At 31.5% G+C, this 17,887-nt stretch overlaps 1 protein-coding gene across 1 annotated transcript in view; it reads left to right on the top strand.

The window, feature by feature from the left end:
* The window catches only part of LOC142332611 (uncharacterized), a 643,294-nt gene that overhangs the window by 160,002 nt on the left and 465,405 nt on the right, over positions 1–17,887 (top strand). The window contains exon 2 of the mRNA XM_075379149.1: positions 8,137–8,196. The gene's annotated coding sequence lies outside the window, so the exon portion shown is untranslated. The remainder of the gene's footprint in view (positions 1–8,136; positions 8,197–17,887) is intronic.

The following is a 17,887-nucleotide window of genomic DNA, read 5'->3' as shown; positions in this document are numbered from 1 at the left end:
GGTATTTTGAACACGTTTGAAGATAAATCCATAGTACTATTTATCTTACCATGAGTAATGGAATGATCGACGTCGATGCTTGCAATTTTTTTTTTGTCTTCAGTCATTTGACTGGTTTGATGCAGCTCTCCAAGATTCCCTATCTAGTGCTAGTCGTTTCATTTCAGTATACCCTCTACATCCTACATCCCTAACAATTTGTTTTACATATTCCAAACGTGACCTGCCTACACAATTTTTTCCTTCCAATATTAAAGCGACTATTCCAGGATGCCTTAGTATGTGGCTTATAAGTCTGTCTCTTCTTTTAACTATATTTTTCCAAATGCTTCTTTCTTCATCTATTTGCCGCAATACCTCTTCCTTCATTTGTCACTTTATCCACCCGTCTGATTTTTAACATTCTCCTATAGCACCACGTTTCAAAAGCTTCTAATCTTTTTTTCTCAGATGCGCCGATTGTCCAAGTTTTACTTCCATATAAAGCGTCACTCCAAACATATACTCCATAATGTTCAACATATACTTGCAATAAAATTTTCAATAATGTTCAAATTTTTATACTTTCTAAAGTATTCTGAGAGAAAGTTATACAATCATTATCTGTTTAATTTTCATCTCTAGAAAGTTTTTGCTAAAATATATTCTAAGTGTTAAAATTAATTGTTTTATTTATTTATCTTTTTATATAGTTCTGAGGTACACCTAAAAAAAAATTATTTTTTAGTTAAGATGAGAAGGCCCACCAGTAAATACTTTTCAGTTAAAGATATTAGCAGACCTTGAGTACTGTATTACTCATCAAACTTTAAATAGATTGATGCGCAGAAGTTTTACTTGGATTGTTTGAAGTATTGTTAGTACTGCTAATTGTATAATGGGGAGTTCCAGAAATTTCAACACTGATCTACAATTAAAATTTTCATAAAATTATATTTTCTTTTAAATAATTGAAAATTCTAAAACATTTTCTTCATTTTTAATAATCAAAATAAAGTTTATTACTATAAAAAAAAATTTACTGGAGCGAGAACCGTTTATCTAATTTCTTACAAAATGTTTATTAATAAAATTAAATAAAAAAACAAAGTACATTTATATACAGATTAAATTTTTCCACTACTCGACTTCGTGGATTTTATATTTAAAAAAATATTTTTTTTTTTAATATTTGTTATTAAATTAAAATATAATTAAATATAATACAAAATTAATAAAATTACCTTTACGGACTAGATTACAGATAGCTTATTCCAGTTAAAAAAGCTGACAAAATTTTTTTTAATAATTTCCTGGCTATGGTTATTTTCTTAAATAGTGGAAAAATAATGTTAGTTGACGTTATAAAAATTTTAAAAATTGTTAATCTATATAATTTTTAATTTGTTCTGCTTCTCCACCACTAAAATCACCTTCCAGAAATTTTTTTGATTTTTCAACGTTTACAATGTTAAATGAAAGAATCTAAAAAAAATTCCACGGAAAATGTAGTCAAAAAAAATAAAGGTTACCTATGATTTTTTTTTCTCGAGGGATTGGGGTTGAGTTAAGATGAAATTTTATTGTAAAATTATTAAAAATTAAAAAAAAAAACTAATAAGTTAACTTAAGACTTTTTAATAAAGTTTTTAAACTTTAAAAACTTGGAATGAAAGAGTGTTTTACTTAGAATGATATCTAGCAAATTTAAAAAAAATAAATTTGTAATAAAATATATTCTATACATTTATATTTTCAATTTTCTTCAAGAAATTTTATCTCTTTCACTGTAAATAATAGATTTGTTCTAGAGTAGATTTTAAATATTATTACAACAAATACAATTTAAATTCTTATCTCTTCTATTTTTCATCTTGTTATCTTAATAATAATGCTAATTCGGAACCATTATACAGTATTACTTCTTGTTGTATACAATTCATTGTGTTTTCCCTTGAATTATGCATATCTACTATTCTGAAATTATCTTTGTTTATTTTATCATTTACACATAAGTTATTAATTAATACAATAATTTTCGTGGAATCGTTCATATATTACTTAAGCGTAATGTATTAGATAACATTTACAGAATATGACGTCATTATAATACATTAGTCAAGGTATTAATATAATAATTCACTCTAGTACAAAATATTATTTTATTTTTAATTTATATTTTTACTTCTGTTATTTAATTTTATTTCAAATCGAATTCGATAAAAGTAGAAATTTTTTTTTTTCATTTTATTCATAGTTTTTCTTTTATGTATTTTACTAAATGAATCGATTTTAATGATTTTTCTTTTATTTTGTAGAGAAAATTTCTATCACGATTCCGTTTTCCGGATAACTTAATTGGAACAGTTTTATAAAGTCAAAAATTATATTGCCCGTATCCACTATTTGAAAATATTTTTACAGAATAATGATCAATATAAACTATTATTTTTTTTTTTTTTTTTTTGTCTTCAGTCATTTGACTGGTTTGATGCAGCTCTCCAAGATTCCCTATCTAGTGCTAGTCGTTTCATTTCAGTATACCCTCTACATCCTACATACCTAACAATTTGTTTTACATATTCCAAACGTGGCCTGCCTACACAATTTTTCCCTTCTACCTGTCCTTCCAATATTAAAGCGACTATTCCAGGATGCCTTAGTATGTGGCCTATAAGACTGTCTCTTCTTTTAACTATATTTTTCCAAATGCTTCTTTCTTCATCTATTTGCCGCAATACCTCTTCATTTGTCACTTTATCCACCCATCTGATTTTTAACATTCTCCTATAGCACCGCATTTCAAAAGGTTCTAATCTTTTCTTCTCAGATACTCCGATCGTCCAAGTTTCACTTCCATATAAAGCGACACTCCAAACATATACTTTCAAAAATCTTTTCCTGACATTTAAATTAATTTTTGATGTAAACAAATTATATTTCTTACTGAAGGCTCGTTTAGCTTGTGCTATTCGGCATTTTATATCGCTCCTGCTTCGTCCATCTTTAGTAATTCTACTTCCCAAATTCTTCCAAAATTCTTCTACCTCCATAATCTTTTCTCCTCCTATTTTCACATTCAGCGGTCCATCTTTGTTATTTCTACTACATTTCATTACTTTTGTTTTGTTCTTGTTTATTTTCATGCGATAGTTCTTGCGTAGGACTTCATCTATGCCGTTCATTGTTTCTTCTAAATCCTTTTTACTCTCGGCTAGAATTACTATATCATCAGCAAATCGTAGCATCTTTATCTTTTCACCTTGTACTGTTACTCCGAATCTAAATTGTTCTTTAACATCATTAACTGTTAGTTCCATGTAAAGATTAAAAAGTAACGGAGATAGGGAACATCCTTGTCGGACTCCTTTTCTTATTAGGGCTTCTTTCTTATGTTCTTCAATTGTTATTGTTGCTGTTTGGTTTCCGTACATGTTAGCAATTGTTCTTCTATCTCTGTATTTAAACCCTAATTTTTTTAAAATACTATTATTATTATTCTGATATAAAGAGACGGGAAACCATTTCACTCCTCATTATCCCTCCAAATAAGTCTGGAATATTTTTTTTTTTTTGCTTGTCTTATGACTCATAGCGAATCGCCTTACTAAACCAAACTGTTGTTCATGAAAAAAATTACAATACACTAATATTTTCTTTATAAATTAAACAAATTTTTATTTTTATTTACCATGATTATTCAGATAAGGATGAATTTAATGAACACAGCGTGATCGAAGGAGCAGAAACCTAAAGCTAGACGGGAAAAAGAGCCATGACCGGCTAAATATTCCATGACCGCGAACGGGAAATGGAAGTAACCATACAGCGCCGGCGAAGCCGCGACAGGGATGCCTATATATATATTTGGTCTTCACTCCTTTGATTGGTTTGATGCAGCTCTCCAAGATTCCTTATCTAGTGCCACTCGTTTCGTTTCGGTATACCCCCTACATCCTACATCCCTAACGATTTTTTTTACATATTCCAAACGTTGCTTGCCTGCACAATTTTCCTCAACTCCAATATCAAAGCGACTATTCCAAGATACCTTAATATGTGGCGTATAAGTCTGTATTTTTTTTTAACTATATTCTCCAAATGCTTCTTTCTTCATCTATTTGCCGCAACACCTCTTCATTTGTCACTTTAGGAGAACGTTAATCTCCTATAGCACCGCATTTCAAAAGCTTCTAATCTTCTCTTCTCAGGTACTCCGATCGTCCAAGTCTGATTCAGTGGTTGATCTACATTATTTATACTAGATTTCATTACTTTCGTTTTGTTCTTGTTTATTTTCATGCCGTAGTTCTTTCGTAAGACTTCATCCATGCCGTTCATTGTTTCTTCTAAATCTTTTTTACTTTTGACTAGAATTACAATCATCAGCAAATCGTAGTATCTTTATCTTTTCACCTTGTACTGTTTTTCTGGATCTAAATTGTTCTTTAACGTCATTAACTGTTAGTTTTATGTAAAGATTAGTAAGTAACGGGGATATGGAACATTCTTGTCGGATTCCCGTTTTTATTAGGGGTTCTTTCTTATATTATTTAATTATTACTGTTCCTGTTTGGTTCTTGTAAATATTTGCAATTGTTCTTCTATCTCTGTACTTGAACCCTAAATTTTTTAAAATGCTGAACTGTTTATTCCAGCCTACGTTATCGAATACCTAAGTCTAAGTCTATAAATGTCAAGTATGTTGAATTTGTTTTTCTTTACTCTTCTTTCTATTATTAATCTGAGCGCTAAAATTGCTTCCCTTGTCCCTATACTTTTCCTGAAACCAAACCGGTTCTCTCTTAATACTTCTTCCATTCTCCTCTCAGTTCTTCATATATCTATAACCTGTTGTAATTGATTCATAATCAACCCCCAGCAAAAATTACTGAAGATAAATAAATGAAAATGTGTATACAGGTTCATCTTACGATGTAAGTGCACCCTAGGAAAGGAGTTTTTTAAATTCCGAGTTTAAAGGGTTAAAATGAAACAATGTAATTTACTATTTTTTTAAAGTTTCTCCGTAAAAATCTTCGTTTTTTATATCTTCATATAAACTTGAATTTTTTATATGAATAATCTTCATGTTAATATCTAAAAACAGATTTCGAAATAATTTTACATGTACATTGAAACTGGAGAAGAAAATTAAAAAAAATTTCTAACGTTATTAAACTTTCTTCATTTCCGATTATACTGAACGAGATATTCAATCGATTTTGGCTTACAAATACTTTTTAGAATGATGTCTATAAACTATTTTAATTTTTTTTTTAAAGTTTAATATTTTAAGGCGTAATAAAAACATTTTTTTTTTATATTTTTGCCGTTTTTTCTATAGATATTAAATCAATCTTTATGAGATTTGGTAAAATCGTGATGGTAATTTATTTTTATAATTCTAATGATGTACTTCGCGAGCGAAGCCGCGACGAGAAATCTAAAAACCAATCGGTGGGTTTTTACTCTCCAAACTGTTACTCTAAAGAAATTATAATACACTGATAGTTTCTGTAAATTGAACAGGCTTTAATTTCGATTTATCATTGTTATTCTCATAAGTATGAGATTAATGATCACAGAGGGGTGCCCAGGGGCAGAGCCCTGACCGGTTGAACATCCTGTGATTGTGACAGGAAACGAAAGTAACGATATAGCGCCGGCGTAGTAGCGACGGGGTTGCTAGTATATATATATACAAACTGCTTTTTAGTTTTGAAATACTATATATATTTATTTTATACCTTTGTTGGAATTAATACATGCATAGTGCGGTAAAAAATAAATAATGTGAGAGAAAGTAGTTCACTACGATAAGGTTACTAATCTCTTTTAATTTTAAAGATCATTCAGGGTCATGGCCTTTGCATTTTACGTTCCCACTCCGTACCCAATCATACCTTTCTATTATTTATCTCCGCTCGTAAATCGATTATATACCAATTGCTCTAATATCTAAAACTCTAATGTAAAAACTTTGAAATTTTATTTAATGCTATTTTTTATGCAGTTCGTTTTTTAATGTATTGCGTTTAATCCAGGAAAAACTCTAAATTATAATCTATATGTGTGTGTGTGTGTGTGTGTGTGTGTGTGTTCGTTAATCTGTTTTACAAAGTAAATTGTTATCATTTATTAACATAACAACGCCCAACTTAGGCGTCTATCAATCATTCCTAAGCGAGTAATATAAAGTCGATTTGTTGATAAAGTAGTTTGTAAAACAAAATTAAAAACCTTTCTAAAATTAAAAAGTAACACTTTTTTATTACTTTACCGTCTAGATAGCGCTATAGAAGTTCTGGAAGGGAAAATATTGTAATCGGTCCAGTTTGGTCGTATGCGATGTAAGGAACTCAAAAAAACTGGATAAAAATTTTCTGGATGTTAATGATCGTATGTACGTGTGTGAGTTCGGTGTTGACCTTTAAATCACCTTATATCTACAGAACTACTGGACCGATTTTGACAAGATTTGTTCAAATTACTTCTATATATGAAGGAATAATGCCATTATATTTTCAACTTAAAAGGTCTCGGGGGTGAGGCTGAAAAGTAGTCACCCTCAGTATCTCGAGATTTCGCCTAATTAAGGTCATATTTTTCTTAGGAACATTTGTTATTGATTAAAAAATAACAATACTTGCAAAAAAACGTTTTTGCACAATCGCAGCCTCACCCCAAAAATGCTGTTGTAGTCTTCTGCTATGTTATGATGTCACATAACGGTAGACTTAAATGAATGAATAATATTTAAAGTGTAAAAAAGTAATTCGATCTGGTCGGGTCTCGAACTTGATTACCCAGTCGACTCGGTACCTGGTGTGTTAAGCCTCGCGGTTACACCGGTCTGCCGACCATACGAGCGAAATTTGTTCTATATAAGTTGCGAAATTACGATAATAATTGCAGACCGTCGCCGCCACACTCACGAATTAAATACGGTTTACGCGCGCGCTTTAGTAAAAATTATTGAATTAAAGAAACGAAAAAGTATTATATCAAAATAAAATGATAAATACTTTAAATTAAGTTGTGTTTGTAAGCCGTGCATCAGAAACAACCCGCAATTTTAGGACAACGGTTGTGTTGTCAGTCTCAGAATTAGTAGTTAAGTTAAAAATAACTTAAACAACTTTAATGCATAGAAAAAAATCTGATGTGGACATCACATGACTTCCTTGTACGCCTATTAAATTACATATACACATTTTCAAAAGTACATAAAATTTTATTTCATTAACTTCTGATATTTTTTTTATTTTTATTGTTATTATTGAATTATTATTAAAAATTCTTTTACTATAATTTTACGATTAGCCGTAGGATGTTGAAATTTTGGATTTAGGATTATTGTAACATCTAGTTGTGCACCTCCCGTTTTTATTGCAATCGACTGAACCAAAAGTGTCCATAAAAGCCTGAAATTTAAAAAAATTTGGTTTTTGGACTATTTCTTTACTGCAGTAGTAAGCCCTCATTGACAGCTTTTCAACTATATACCGTAAGTGGTACTTATTTTCATTGGTTCCAGAGTTATAGCCAAATAGAATTTTAATTAATGAAATATTTAGTTCTTACAAGGGAAAGACTCGGTTTAAATCAGAATAATTATTTTTTTAATATATAATTAATTTCCTTTTTTTAACCTTCTTTTTTAATTGAAATATATTGATTTATTAATAATTATTAACGTCTGATTATAAAAAAAATTATAGTAAAAATAGTAGTAATTCAATAATAATTTTAAAAAAATGTATGAAATAATATTAGAAATTATTAATGAAATTTATGTACTTTTCACTTTAAAATATGTATATGTAATTTAATAGGCGTACAACGAAGTTGTAGTATCCAGATCATTTTTTTTTTTAAACGGCGTAACAAATAATATTACTTTATTTTTATTTGTAATTACATTATTATCAGGATAAAATCCGGTAAAAAAGTTTGAAAAGTTTTTAAAAATGTAATAAGTTAGGTAATATTTAAGGAAGAGTATTTGGACACTCTTTACATAGGGCAGTTCTGACAAAGTACTTTTATTCAATTAAATATTTTAACATTATTGTTAACCAATTACTGGCGGTATTTAACTAATTTAATATAATAATAAAATTATTAATATGTTTTTTTCTTTTGTTTTAACAGGCAGGGCGGACGTGAGGGGGGCCTGGGTGGGGGTAGCGTATCCCCCTCTACTCAAAATTGGTAAGTATTATTATTATTATTTATTTTTTTTATAATATAAATTAATAAATTAGTTAATCAGATATTAAAAGGAATTTAATTTTGTGATAATTTTGTGTCATCAGATGTTACAGTTTCATCATTATCATAAAAATTTCGGTTAATTATTTTTTAAATTGATGAAAATTATATCTTATACTAATTTCATTAAAAAAAGGAGAAAACGTTATGAAATTATGTAATTTATTACATCTAGATATTGAATAATGTTATATAAAACATAAACGGTTTCATTACTTTCCCGGTTTTTCCCTAAATATACTTTTTTTCAAATAACTCCTTTGGTTTATAAATATTAATGAGTTAATTATGCCTTATTTAGAGTACTGTACAATTGCAAAGAGAGAAAAAGGTTCATTAAAACAATTTAGTTCCGTTTTGATTCTGTTATGGTTCTGTTATCAATTTCTAGATGTTTTGAAATTCTACCTTGAAAGAGGATGAAGAAAGATAAAAAACCTTTTGAACAATGATACCGATTTTTTTTAAGGGTGCGAAGGTATACGGCGCTGTGGTTCAACCCCTGCAGCCACTCTCACCGTTACTTATTTGTGACCGGCTGCACTTGCTTTCGATTACTTGACTAATAAACATAAAATAAAAAGATTAATCGCTACGGGAAACGCATATTGCGCGGGCGAAGCTGCAACGGGGAACTAGTTAAATTATAAAATTCCCGCTGTCCCTACCGATTCTGTATATTATATATAATGTATATTGGATTTGAAAGATTTAAGACGACATATCTCTATTTCTGACGATTTTATCAACGATGCTATATGTTGTGCAAAAACTTACATTACTTCCTCTAAAGAAGACCATATAACATCATGTAATGTGACGCAAACATATAAAACAGAATTTCCACTGTCCCTACCTACCTGCCGGACGGCAAAAAGTGTTTTTTATCAATTTTCAGACCGATATTTTGTGTCTGAAAAATGTTTTCAATATCATGGTACCACCGCGAAAAGCAACTGCGTCGTTTGGAACAAGATTTATTTCAATCGATTTATTAGGCAGAAGATGTGAACAAACATAAAAAAAAATAACGGGTTGTATAAATAAACTCCTTTTTTGAAGCAGGTAAAAAATTAAAGAAAGGCGAAAATTACACGTTCCAGTTTTTTTAATTTTCTCCAAAACATCATGCAATCAGTGCCCTATTTTTTTTAGCCGTATTAGAAGAATTTTTTTTCGAATCATTTCGGGGATCTTAATCAGAATACAGACAATAAAATACGTGCATATATTTCTTCCAGAATTTTTTATAACCCGTTTTTTTTATAGAAAGGAGGATTAAAACGTTCGATAATAGTCTTACGAGTATATTAGTCACTTCATTTCATTACCAATGACTTTAAAACTTAATAAAAATAATTATATTTTAATTTATAATATAAATTATAGACTATGTAACGAATGATGAAGTATTAAGGATAATCGAAGAGATCAGGAAAATTCTAAACGTGAGTGATTATAGGAAAAGGACTGGCTAGGACTATAATTCAGAAATTGTGCACCGCGGCCCCCCAGGGAGCCGCAGCCTCTTCACATGGGTGCCGCGAAATATTGTAAAAGCTTCATAATTAATTGAACCAAGAAATTTATAATTACTTTAATGTTAATAAAGTAAAAAAATAACGAAGATACACGAGTTTTATTTATTTTTATCTCGTACGAGTAGTCATACTTTTACTTAGGGTAGGACGTCATGGAAAACTTTTAACTGAAAAGGGGCGCCACGGCATGGAAAAGTTTGGGAACCACTGTGCTAAGACATCGTTTGAGAAGGTGTTTTTATTGGTGGATGCTATGGAAAGGCTGGTGAATGGAAGAAAAGGGAATGGAAGGGAAAATTTGAAATGATGGATGGGATTATGGAAAAGTGAAAATATGCTAAAACAAAGGATAGAACTAGGTGGAGAGCAGCAGCCATGACAGGACGTGCCTGATGGCAGAACAGTATGAATTAATTAATTATTTACCCATAATAAGGTAAAAAATGAGGGTAACTTTATTTTATTTTTTAATATTTTTAATTAACTGAAATTCGTTCGTTATTGGACACCTATTTCCATCCCTGCAATTTCCTTGAAATTTCAAAATTTGGACGTACATTTTCAATACAGCATCAAAAATAAGAAAGTATCGTTCGTTTTTTTTTGTTATCTCATCATGAAGGTGGTTAAAATGGCAGTCGAAGTATAAAAAAGTTAAACTAATTTTTTGAATTTTAAAATGTGACTTTGAATGCTTAAAGATCATAAAAGAATAAAACAGGAAGGTCTGAAGAACCAATTTTCTTCCTATCTAATCGGAAAGTTGGTCAAAATGGAAATTAACTGTTTTACATAAAACTTCTCTATTTAAGTTGATTCACTTACAACTTCTCTTAAAGTTCATTCTGGTAATTTGTTAATTCTAATTAGTTTTCTAATTACTTCCGAAATTTAATTTCATTACTGAAATAATAATCAAGAAAGATAGAAAAGTTTTTTTTTTACTATTTAAAAAATAAAAATTAGATTTTACTGGTGTTTAAGTCGCAAGGATAAAATAGTAAAAATATATTTTCTCTAATTTTTTAATAAGTTACCTATCTCGTTATGCTTCTCAAATATTTTTTTTAATCAACGGTTATTCCATAAGCACCGATTTTGTATTTTTTTTTTAACTAATTTACTTTGGAACGGTTATTTTTAAATATTTTGAAAAAAAAATTATTTTCATTTTTGAAAGCAAAATAAAATGATCATACTAAAAATAGCATACATGCCAAATTTATTATGAAACTCGAGGTGTGAAGTGGTTTCCTGTTGTTATACATATTATGATACTTCGGAATTGTAAACTTAACGGAATATAATAGATATAAGTCATATGATTTACACTTCACTATGTTCATTACAGACACAGATTGTATAACGAAAATCATTACCTTGAATGAAAAAAATTTTTGACTATTTCCTTCTGTATCTAAATTTCTTTAAACATATTAAAGCTATAGAGATGACTAGGCTAGGATATATACGGTAAAATAACAGTGTTTGCATACCTGTTGTAAAGAATTTATTGTATACTACTCTATCTTGGTGATTCAAAATAATAATACAAATTAAAAAGCATTTAAATTTATTTAAATAATTTACAGATTCGGTTGCGGTATAATTTTTCAGCAAAACACATCAAGATTTGATACACGTAGTTTATTAGTACCGAATTCGGCCACCAACGCTGGCACCAGTGTTGTAAAAACTGGACACATTTACAAGTGCTCCCTGTGTGTTTTGGTTTTAAGATTTGCGGTCAAGCAACTGCAGTTCAACGTATTTTCCGTAGAGTACGGTAGGAAGCCTCCTACTAGGCGTACAATTTACGTTTGGCACCAAACCTTCGTTCAGACCTGTTATTCTGTTAAACATACAAAATCATCAGGAACCCCAAGTGTCCTTGAAGCTACTGTGGAACAACTCGGAGAAAGATTCCCACGTATTCCTTAGAAATCAACTCGACGTGCGTCATGTGAGACTGGCATTCCACAAACGACTGTTTGGCATGCATTACGTTAACTATTGCACTTGAAACCATATAAATTACGTTGTTCAACACGTTACAAATTACAACAAAGTTGTTCGGCTGCAGTTTTGTGTAGAAATGGTTGATAGAAATTGCACACAACGATACATTTTTAGACGATGTAATTTTTAATGATGTAAACGTTTCGCATCGGTTGCGAGGTGAATACCCATAACTGCAGAATATTGGGTAGAAAAAAACCTTCATGAAATTTTGCAGCACATTCGTGATAGTCCTACGGTAAATATTTTTTGTGTCCTAAGCAAACGAAGACAGTACGGGCCGTTCTTTTTTCAGGAGGTTGCTGTAAATGATATCGTTTATCTTGACGTGCTTAAAAATGTCTAATTCCTCAGTTAAACAATGATGACCAAGATGGACGACATTATTATCAGCAAGACGGGACACCAAATCATTACCGCCTAGAAGTCCGAGATTTTCTTGATACTCGATTCCCAGGTCTGTGAATCGGTCGAAGGTCCAATCGTATGGACGCCTCGCTCCCCAGATTTGATCTTGCTAGATTTTTTCTTGTGGGGGTTTCATTAAAGATCGGATTTATTTACTACCTTTGCCTGCCGATCTTGTTGAGTTAAGACTTCGATTTAACATCGGAGATACAGAGATAACGCCCGACTTGATGGCTACATTCTGGAATGTAATCGTCTTCAGGTGAGATATAAGTCGCAATACAAATGAAATCCATACGGAATCAAAGTGAATGTTGGGTGACAAACGTGATGTATTTGTCTATGAAATGAGACCTCAATCGAATTTGTAAGTTTTCTCAATAAAATTTTATATGCTTTAAAATTGTGAAATCTTTTCTGAATCGCTCGGGTATAATAATCTGTATATACCGCCTCTGTATAATAATGGATAAAAATATTTAAAAAATATTTTTATTAAATAAAAGTAACGAATGTTACAACGAAAATAAGAACGCATCTTAAAAGACAATAATAGTAATAATTTCTGACGCGAGAAATTTCATATATTGTTTTTTAATGGAAAAGGCCATGCTTAACCGGGATTCGAACCCGGGACCTCCGGATGAAAGGCCGAGTGTGTTACTATTACACCACGGAGATCGGAAATCTTTTATTATTTTTTTATTTCGACAAGAAACGTTAACAAGGCAAAAAAATAAACATGGATAGATTTGATTTTTACGAAACAAAAGAAAGACTTAGGAAATCGGCTGTAAAAAAAAAAATAAAGAAATTACTATTTTTTGTAGGTGAAGAGTTCTAAGAAAGGTTTTAGAATAAATACAACGAAATTGATCGTGACGACCAAATAAATAAAAAATCTGATGTTTCTGTTGTAAGAAGGATGCGCAACACCTCCCTATCAAACGTTTTATAGGTGTCTTTTAGGTGATATAGAGGGACGTTATCGTGCAAACGAATTACGCCTTTTAATAGGGCATCTTTTAATAGGGCCCTTTTAATAGGGCTTTTAATAGGGCATCGGAACGTTTCCTTCTTAATGCGGGTTTTGATTTATTTTCTAGCATATCTTAGCAATACTCGTAGTACCGGGTTCGAATACCGGTAAGGCATGGAATTTTTCAAACACTACAAATTGTTCATTTCATATTCCAATCTACAAGCTTCTAGCTTATACGGAGAATGAATCATTAAAAAGACAAAAAAAGTTAATTGTACGTTGTTTTCCCAATTAATCACAATAAACTAATTCTTTATGGTCTGAAAACACCTATAGCACCACTTTTCGGCAGACGCGTAAGATTTGAACTTTTTCCTGGGGGGGGGGGGGGAGAAACTCGGACGTTTCCATTAAAAACTATTGAGGTTTTGATTCGGGTTCAAACTGTTGAATCCAAGTTTTATCACAAATTATTATGTGATCTTCCGCTAAAAATCGTCGTTTAAGTTAAATACAAACGTGAATTTAGATGTCTTTTGATTTTAAGTGGATCGTCTCGAAACCCACGTTCAACGCATTTCAGTTAATTCAGGTTATTTCAGTTAATTCAGTTTCATGAAATGAAAGGTGCGGATACTCGCTCTACAAATTTCAGTTATTTAAAAAAAATGTGATGTGACTTCCTTGTACGCTTCTTTTTTTTTTTTTAATATTTATTACGGGCATCGACTGCTAAGGTCATTAGCCCTCGTCATAATCTTTAAAAGAAACAACTATCACCATCTGGATCGTCATATGTAAGGGTGTAAAGGGCCCTTACATTTTATTTAAAAGCACAAATTACACAAAACATTTAAGACATAAAGACGAGGACAATCACAAACACTTATTGGGTGTAAAGGCCCCAATATTAAAATTTGAGATAGGTTCTCAAAAGACCATTAAATTAAAATTAAAATTAAAACTTATCATACCACATCTTTCTTTCTTTTTTCTACGAGTCTCATTTATAGTTTGTTTAAGCACCCTCGGGGCGACCAGAACCGCCGTTGAGCAGTATATCAATCGCGCCAGGGTGCCGTGGCAGTTGAATCCTTCTTATAAACAGGCTATAGGCATGCACAGCGTACACCCACAGCCTCGCGCCCTCAATCCACCCTTGAGGGTCCCCCATGTCATCATCGGACACACCTCGACTCACTGCTCTTGAATGCAGGTGAGCCAAAATGGCCTAGGCAAGAGGGCTACCTCCCGTCACTATACGTGCCACGTTCCGAGACTCCCTTATATATATATGCATGCATTTAAAATTAAAATTAAACTTATCAATACCATTTTTTCTTTATATATATATATAAACTACCGCTTAGAGTTTCTTTTGTCGCAGCTTTAAACATTCATTTTATAGACTTTTAAGAAGTCCACTGGGGTGTAAAAATGCAACTATATTTTCTTCGTTTCCATTATCCAGATCAGCACTAATATTATTTCTAAGACGGAACCTCTTTCTGAGGTCCTCATATATGGTACACTCTTCTATTAGATGCTTGATTGTCAGTGTTTTATTACAAACACCGCACATTGGTCTCACTTCGCCGGTTAACAAATATAAATTTGTTAATCGCGAGTGACCGATTCTAAGTCTGGTCACCGCTACTTGTTCACGGCGAGTCAACTTAAAGTCGCTTTTCCATTTATAAGGAGAAGTTTTAACTGAGTGTTTAGTTTTGTATTTAAACTCCTCCATTCAGCGTTCCACTTGCTTCTTACTATGTTCGTTAGACGGCTTTTAACATCTGCCACTCTTACAGGAAATGCATCCAAATCATCAGACTGTTGCCTTTCTGGCAGCTTCGTCTGCGATTTCATTACCTGTAATACCAGCATGCCCCGGAGTCCATACGCATCGCTGTCCTCGTTGTTTTAGTACGTATAAAATGGACAGGATGTTTGCAATTAGGACATCCTTAATGTTCTTGTTCCGAATTGCGACGAGTGCACTTAATGAATCGGAACATATTAGCACTCTCTCTTCGCAATAGTGTTCAGTGTAGCGAAGAGCTTACTGAATTGCAGTGAGTTCTGCCGTGTAGACACTGGCCACATCTGGCAGTCTCCAAAAGTGGGCTTCTTCATTTACATATATCGAGCATCCAACACCATGTTCGGTTTTAGAACCGTCAGTATAAATTCTAATATGTTCTTCGTAACTACTGACGGTTGCCAAAAATTCCTGCTGGATGATCACTGCTGGTTTCTTTTTTGTTTCTCCTTGAGAGAGATCTAAACTTGTATTAACCGCTGGCAAGAGCCATAGCGGTATTTTTCTAGTAGAGATCGCTAGTGTCTCTGGTATAGCAATTTCATATTTTCTTCTTAATTCGTGATACCTAATTCCGGCTGGTCTGGAATTTATATGAGCAGGGAAAGCCCATACATTTGCTGCATATCTTAAAAAAAGGATCTCTCTTCTATAATGTAGTGGCATTATTCCGGCTTCAGACATCAGACTAGCCGCCGGACTTGAGCGGAAAGCGTCTGTTGCATATCTTATTCCGCTATTATGTACTACGTCTAACTTTCTTAAGTGCGACTTTCTAGCGGATGAATATACAATACATCCGTAGTCTAGTTTAGATTGAACCAATGCTTTATACAATTTCAATAATGTCTCTTTGTCTGAGCCCCAATTTAAGTTCGATAAACATTTTATAATGTTTAGGGCTCTTTTGCATCTATCACTCAAGTCCTGTATATGTAATCCCCATGTAAGGGATTTATCCAATACTAATCCTAAATAACATCTGATATTTTCTGATATTTTTTTTTATTGTTATTATTGAATTATTATTAAAAAAAAGCTTTACAGTCAGAGGTTAATAATTATTAACAAATCAATATAAATTAATTTAAAAAAAAAGGAGATGAAGTCGGATTCGAACCGATGTGTCTTCTCCTTGTAACATCCAAATATTTCATTAATTAAAATGTTCTTTGGCTGTAACTCTGGTACCAATGAAAATAAGTATCACTTATGATATATCGTTGAAAAGCTCTCAATAAGGGCTTATTACTGCAATTAAAAAATCAAAAATCCTTATCTTTTTAGGGATTTTGACCTTTTTTTGGACACTTTTGATTCAGTCGATTGCAATCAAAAGCGGAGGTATACAATTAGATGTTACACAACAGTCCTAAATATAAAAATTCAACATCCTTCGGTTAATTGTTGTTCAGTTAAGATACATACGTACAGATGTCACACCGAAACTAGTCGAAATGGATTCAGTGATGGTCAAAATGGATATTTCCGTTGAAATATGAAAACGTAAATTTTTCTCGATTACAATACAAATCGTATGCGTCATCACGATTGACGCATACATCACAAATAACATCATTCAAGCGATTTTGGAAAGCGTCGGTCGAAAACTTGTATGGCCTTCCACTTCAGTGAAAATTGGACGAAACTTGTTCTACCTGATTTAAAATGTTAGATCTATATAAATAGATTTATTCACTCTTTACCATATTTTTTTAACATACGCCAATAAATTTCGGCCGTTTTTACACCTTCAGAAAATAAAAATCTTATCACATCACGCCGATCCACCAAGGTACACATTTTGAAATATACAAAAGTAGTTAAAAATAATGAAAATTCTTTTGAAAAGCCGATGTTTTCTACTACAGGGTTACCAACGGATAGTTTCAATTTATTTTATTGAATCGTTTGTCACCATTTGTTTCTTTAATTATTTAACGACAGTCGTAGATTTAAAAAAAATAATAATTTAATAAAAAAGAATTATTTAAAAATTAAAGTCGTGTCTGTGATAATAAATAAATTAATATATAATAATACGGTTTGTTAAATGAAAAAAAAAATAAAGAGAAATAATAATTTTGATTGTCAAAGTAAAAGTTGAGATGAATAGATAACGTAGGTTCATTTAAAGGGTTTAGCAGCGTCACAAAGTGCAAAGCAGTGTCTCATTCATAATGGAAGAGCGCGTCCGTTGCTGCAATGAAAATCAAATGTCACCCCCTTTTCTGCAATGTCATTTTCACCTCTCGCGATATTTCATTTACCCATTGTTACACTTTGATCCTCTTTTTCACTCACTTATCATCGTTTATCTACATTTATTGTACGGGATCTCTTTTAAACATTATTCATATATAATAATATATGTCTTAATATAATTCATTTTTATGTCTTGTAGAAGTTGAATTTTTTTATAATAATAACGAAAAAGTAGTAATAAAAGTGATATAATAAATTTTAGGTAGATTTCTTAAGAAATATACCTATTATAACGGATACCATGATTCGACTTCCGGAAAATTTCGACATATCTTCGCGTTTAACATACCTTAGACCCCAAAACTACTACCAGGTAAAAAGTTTATATGTATATATATATAGATTTCACTTTCTTGTGGACACGATAACTGCCGTAATTTTGCGAGAGTCACTTTCAAATTTTTCCTTAAAAATAACTCGTCCCAAAATCTCGGTTGAGTTCGTTAACGGCCAAAATCGGACCATGGGGGTTGAAATGGGATTGCTTTTTCGAAAAAAAAAATATTGCTATAACTTATTTATTAATTAAAATATCGAATTCGTTTAAAGTTCCTACGATTCTATGGATAAGCGCATAAAACTTACGTAAGTAGA

The sequence above is a fragment of the Lycorma delicatula genome, chromosome 11 (genome assembly GCF_047948215.1).
Source record: "Lycorma delicatula isolate Av1 chromosome 11, ASM4794821v1, whole genome shotgun sequence".
Lineage (NCBI taxonomy): Eukaryota > Metazoa > Arthropoda > Insecta > Hemiptera > Fulgoridae > Lycorma > Lycorma delicatula.
The sequence above is the reverse complement of the archived record's forward strand: the minus strand, read 5'-3'. Positions and strand labels throughout refer to the sequence as shown.